This window comes from Hyperoodon ampullatus (genome assembly GCF_949752795.1).
Source record: "Hyperoodon ampullatus genome assembly, chromosome: 15".
Taxonomy (NCBI): Eukaryota; Metazoa; Chordata; class Mammalia; order Artiodactyla; family Ziphiidae; genus Hyperoodon; species Hyperoodon ampullatus.
This window is the reverse complement of record NC_136928.1, coordinates 28,606,203-28,612,339: the sequence shown is the minus strand read 5'-3', so window position 1 is coordinate 28,612,339 and position 6,137 is coordinate 28,606,203. Positions and strand designations below refer to the sequence as shown.

Here is a 6,137-nt window from a genome sequence, read left to right as displayed (position 1 = left end):
TCCGACTGCCCCAATTATTGCGATTGCTTTATTGTTATGAATAGTGATGGTGATGGCACTGATTCTTGCCAGCATAGGGAAGCTACAGTGAGACACCTGCCTCTATTCCCCACTCTTCATCACAGAAGCCAGAAGAACAGGCCTATGGCAGATCAAATAAAGATGACCCTTGCACCGTGGCTTACAAAAGCAGCTAACTTATTCAAATGTGTCTGCCTGAGCAGTCACGCCTTCCCTCCTCAGGAGGGTACAAGATGGCAAGGGAAGAAGCTGAAGTGTCTTCTTCAGCTGCCAGGGGAGCAGAAAGGCTGAGAACAGTCAGATGGCGATGATTTCTGTCCCATCACCCAAGAAAGACTATGTCAGGAGGAAAGAACATCAGACAGGCACGAAGGTATCAAGGAGAGTGTCACAGGGGCAGTAGTTGGATTGAAGGTGGGCCAGCTGGGCACACACCTGGAGCATCCATCATCAAGCAGCATTAGAGTATCACTATTGTCATATATGTAGAGATACAGTGCCAGTTTTAACCAGGTGTTCATAGAAACAGCACCAGTTAACTAAGATTTCCGTACATGACTCCTTACATTATGGTGAAATGTAAACTGATTCTGCTCCCCTGGAGCAGACAGAAGACTTAGGACAGCTCCTTGACTGTGCTGACCTACAATTTTTTTTTACTTTATTATTATTATTATTATTATTATTATTACTTGCGGTACGCGGGCCTCTCACTGTTGTGGCCTCTCCCGTTGTGGAGCACAGGCTCCGGACGCGCAGGCTCAGTGGCCATGGCTCACGGGCCCAGCCGCTCTGCAGCATGTGGGATCTTCCTGGACCGGGGCATGAACCCACGTCCCCTGCATCGGCAGGCGGACTCTCAACCACTGCGCCACCAGGGAAGCCCGACCTACAATTTTTAAGTATTTTTGTAAAGTGCCCCTCCAGCTCTCATGGTAGAAGCATGACAGTCCCCTGAAGTCTGTCACCACATTCAGCTGAAATTTCTAAATTAAAGACAGGATAAAAAAAAAAAAGACAGGATAGAGTGCTCTGTACTGAGATAAGCTATTTAGCTTATGATATAACTTCTAGAACTTTTCATATGCCTTTTGAGAAGCTGCCCAGTTCAGAAAATCTTATGAGTGTTTTCTTTATTTTGGACATGAGAAGAATTTATTTCTCCTCACTCCTCCTTTATATAAAAGTTAAATGAATACTTAAATAATAACAGCTTGGAGGGAGGCAGAATCATTAGTCCATTGAGGATGCTCACAAAGTACAATTCAGGAAAGAGACCATCTCTATTATAAAAAGGATACTTCAGGCATCATACTGTTTTGAAACATTGAATTCATCCAAGTTCCCCTGCTCTGATTCCATCTCCCTAAGAATTCTTCCGATTGTGATTCAGCTCCTCAAATCCACGTGAGGCCAAAAGAGAGCACGTTCTGGCAAACACACCACAGATTGCCTCTGATTTTCACTACCACTCTTTAGAGTGAAAATTATTATCCCCATTTTACAGAAAAGGAAACTGAGGCCCAGAGAGTTTAAGTGAGTTGCCCAGGAACACACAGCTAATAAGTGGCAGAACTGAACACTGGACCTGCATTCATCTGATTCCAGAGTCCAGGATCCTACAAGGCCTCCAATTGTTTCTATAGCTCGTTTACTTATTTATTTTCTAAATTAACACCATTTGTGAGACTAATCTGTAAGTGAAAACAAGAATCCAGTAACGGAAGACCAGGATTTTTTAAATGATTACAAATATTTTAAGAAATGCCAGTTTAGGATGGTATCTGGCTAGTGATCCATAACTCACCCTCCCCCAGCTTTTCACTAAAAACCAATGTCAACTCACATACAAAATCAGGTGATAACTCATAAGAACTCCAAAAATGAAGGCTGACAATTAGACTAGAGCTAGAACAATGGATGAATATTTACTTGTCACAAGATCTGTGAGATTGAAGGAGAGGCACAAATAGTGACTGATATGGTCACTTGTTTTTGTCACCTGCAGGACAGAAAGCTCATTAGCTGGAAGGTGAAGCCTTATTCCTCCCCAACTAAATGCCTCCCCTCAGGGTCTATACCCTCCAGAAAATTTAGCAAACTTCCCACTATGATGTGGAAGGTGCCTCTACAGTGGCCAGAGCCATTTCACACACACACATCACCCCTGTAAGCATCTCTCATGTTACATCTGTACCAGGTTTGCAGTGTCAGTCATGCAACACGGCCAGGACAGACATGGATTCCCATGCTATGTTGCAGCCAGAGATTTGAAGACACAAATATAAAGTGGTTATGACAGGATAGGTGTGGGAATGTCAAACAAAATCCACCTCTAGACTACTCATTAAAAGTTATGTGGGGTCTCTTGAGGAACCCAGGAAGGAGGCTCAGCTAGGGCCGCCGGGCCACAGGCTGCCGCGACCGGGCTGCAGCAGTCGTTAGTGGGTCATGAACCGCCAGAGGGGGTGAGGCGCCGTAGGCGGCGGTGGAGACAGCGGGGCCGGCGGGGGCATTGGGGGCAGCGGGGGTCGGGGGGCCGGCCAGCTCAACCGCTTCGTGCAACTCTCCGGGCGGCCGCACCTGCCAGGCCACAGACCTCCACCAGCACGAGGCGGACATCGTTGTGTGGCAGCTAATACCAATCTATGTGTTTGGAGGTTACAACCCAGGTGATGATGAATCAGGAGGGCAAGATAATGAAGACTATCCTCTCTTCAGGGAACTTTGGAGGTATCATTTTGCTACAGGAGTATGGCACCAGATGGGCACAGATGGCTACATACCCCTAGCATTGGCATCTATGTCACTTGTGCTGCATGGAAACAACCTGTTAGTGTTTGGAGGAACAGGCATCCCATTTGGTGAGAGCAACGGCCATGACGTCCATGTCTGTAACGTGAAGTATAAGAGATGGGCTTTACTCAGCTGTCCGGGGAAGAAACCCAGTCGTATATATGGACGGGCCATGGCTATCATCAGTGGTCAACTGGCTATATTTACAGCACAGACCTGCACAAATTAGATCTCAGTACCAGAGAGTGGACACAACTGAAACCAAACAGCCTATCCTGTGATCCACCAGAAGAGAGATACAGACATGAAATTACACATCATGGGCAGAGGATTTACCTCTTGGGAGGCGGTACTTCTTGGACAGCTTATTCCTTAAACAAGATTCATGCATACAACCTTGAAATGAATGCATGGGAGGAAATTGCAACAAAACCCCATGAAAAAATAGGTTTTCTTGCAGCCCGAAAATGTCACAGTTGTGTTCAGATAAAAAATGATGTGCTTATTTGCGGAGGCTATAATGGAGAAGTGATCCTGGGAGATATCTGGAAGCTGAATCTGCAGACTTTTCAATGGGTAAAGCTCCCAGCTACCATGCCAGAGCCAGTTTATTTTCACTGTGCAGCTGTTACACCAGCTGGTTGCATGTACATTCATGGAGGAGTGGTGAACATCCACGAAAATAAACGGACTGGGTCATTGTTTAAGATCTGGCTGGTGGTTCCTAGCCTGCTGGAACTGGCATGGGAGAAGCTGCTTGCGGCCTCCCCCAACCTAGCAAACCTCTCCCGGACACAGCTTCTGCACCCTGGACTCACACAGGGACTCATCGGGCGCTTGAAATGAGGATTTCTGGAATGGTCATTGATACTGGAAATGTTAATTTAAAGAGACTCCTTTATTTATGGGCAGTGTAGAATGTGCTACAGAGAAGACTGGTTACCCTGATCAAGGCCTTATTCAGAAAATACATCAGATGCCTTTCTGTAAATTGTTTTAAATTTATGGAATCTCACTCTCCCTTGTGCTTTTTTCTTTGCTTCTCTCCCTTCTGCTCCAATACACACACACATACTCATATACTCCCTCTTCCTTGATGGAGTTGAGGGAAAGTCTGAAAGTACCTTAATAACGTGATGAATCAAGATAAGATAAAGAAAAATTTAAAGGAACTCTATAAACATATGACCCTTTCAGGCACTGCTCTATAAATTAAAGCAACATCATCAATAAAAACAAAAATTAAATCCAGCAACAACAACAAGAAGTTTTGGGGATAGAACAAGAAGGCTGACCTTGAGACCCTTGCAGATTATAGGGAAAGCTAGATGTTTAACTTCCTGTTTTCAAAGGTATATCTAATTGAGTAGCTGCATCTAATGGCAGCGGTGGTTGATATCTTGCTGCCTAGGTACCCAAACCGATCCTCTGACTTTGGAGAAAAGTTAAGCAGCTCAGCAGCTCTTGATTAGTGATTTCTTTTCTCGTCCTTATGGTGCCAGCAGTGGTTAGAGTTGACTTGTCTAAAGACTTTACTGTGTGTTGCAGTTGTGCTGTTTGTTGTTGCTCTTAGAAATTATGGCACCAAGAACATTTCAAATCAAGAAATTTATGGTGGTCAGAGTTCTTCGTTCTGGGCAGTTTTGACATTCTCCTACGCTTATTAATGGTTTCAAGTATCTTTTTGACTTCACTGTGGGGAATTGCAGACCCCAAGCGCGTGGCATAAATGCTGTGGGACATAAATGTAAGTTCATGAGAGGCCAGAGTAGAGCAGGGCAGGGAGGGCTTCTGCTCTGGGCTGTGAGCTTTGACTGTCATATTGGCCATTTCCTTCCAGAACTGTTTCTTTTCTCACTCTGGGCCGTGCACCTGCCATATTCTCAGGCAATGGGTTTTATCTCTAGAAAGCCAATTGGCCCTTGATTTTTCTCTTAGCTTTTTGCCTCGTTTTCTGTCTGCTTTAATGTGCATGGTGCTGTGAGTAATTGCCTAGTAACTGGAAAAAGGTCTTAGGGAAAAGCCACAGGTCATTCTTCCTGATGAACTAAGTATCATTTTAAAAACTAGAATGAGGAAGGAATGAAACTGAGGATCATTCACTTTGGTGTGAAATTTTAGTTCTGGTTTGTTTTGTGTGGTATTTTAATTCTAAAAAAGAAATGACCTAAATTTTCACTTGCTTTGCCATCAGGCTGCTAGAGTGGTCACTGAGACGTAAGCAGCTGGAAGTCCTTCAGTGTATGAAAGGTGCTAAAGGTGTGCAGGAGGGCACAGTGCTGATCATCCCGTTGGTTACATCCTAACAGGAGACTCAGATGGGAGACTAGGGCTATGTTTTTGCTTTAAGTGCCTCTTTTTCGCTTAGCTTTTAAAATTATTCTTCTTTTTCCTTTGTCCCAGAAGGGAATCTCTTAGGCTCATGTGTGGATTTACAATCACCCTTGGGAAAAAAAAATAAAATAAAATAAAATAAGAAAATAAAAAACATAAAATAAAATCACCCTTGGGTTATGGCTAAAAGGTTACCATTTAGTGTTCAGTTCTGGGGAAGAGAAAAATGTGGCCTCTAGACTTGGACTCCTAACTTCCAGGCCTTATTATAACCTCCCATCCATGTGGGGTTGATTTCGTAGAGCCTGTGTTCTGCAAGGTCTTGTAACAACCTTTCATCTGTGAGTCTGGGTCCTTTTGGGGGAGTGAGGGGGTAGGGGGGAGGCAGGGAAAGGAGCAACTCCTCCAGAGGCCCATCCCCCTCTTGCCATGACCAGTCAGGCCTTTAACTTCTTACCACCCACTGCTAGGCTTGTTCCAATGAGGAGCTCTCTCCAGAGCAAGTCAGTCTGAGCAGCTCCATTAGTTCAAAACAAAGCTTTGCTGCATGACTCCAATTTAGTCTCTGGAAGTTTGGGTGGAAACTATCCATAATTAAACAAGTCACACTAGCCAGGGTGGCAAAAGGATCTTTGTCCTGGATTGATAGGGACCAAAGACTGAATGCTCAGCCTCTGTGCTTATCCTTCCATAGTCCTTGGGATATAAGCAGGTCTCTAGTTCTACGACACCAGAGATCTGAAAGAGAGACTGGTTCAATCCACACTTGCTAACATCCTTTTTAAAACCTTCTGAAGGCGGTCTTCTTTGAGGTAGACTTTGGAGACCTGACATCCAAGACCTTGTGTGTGACGTTTTCATAAATGTACATATCCTTGGTCTAAAGTGTTTTCTTTTAATATAACACTAGTGAAAATGATGTAGTATGATCAGCTCTGAGGGCTATAGAACCACACATGTGCACATGTTCTGGATGCCAGATGAGA

The 6,137-nt window shown here is 44.4% G+C and overlaps 1 pseudogene across 1 annotated transcript; it reads left to right on the top strand.

The window, feature by feature from the left end:
* Positions 1-2,472: 2,472 nt before the first annotated feature.
* Positions 2,473-3,663, top strand: LOC307064189 (kelch domain-containing protein 10-like; annotated as a pseudogene). Its single transcript has one exon. The product of its transcript is annotated as a kelch domain-containing protein 10-like (transcript).
* The last annotated feature ends 2,474 nt before the right edge of the window (positions 3,664-6,137 follow it).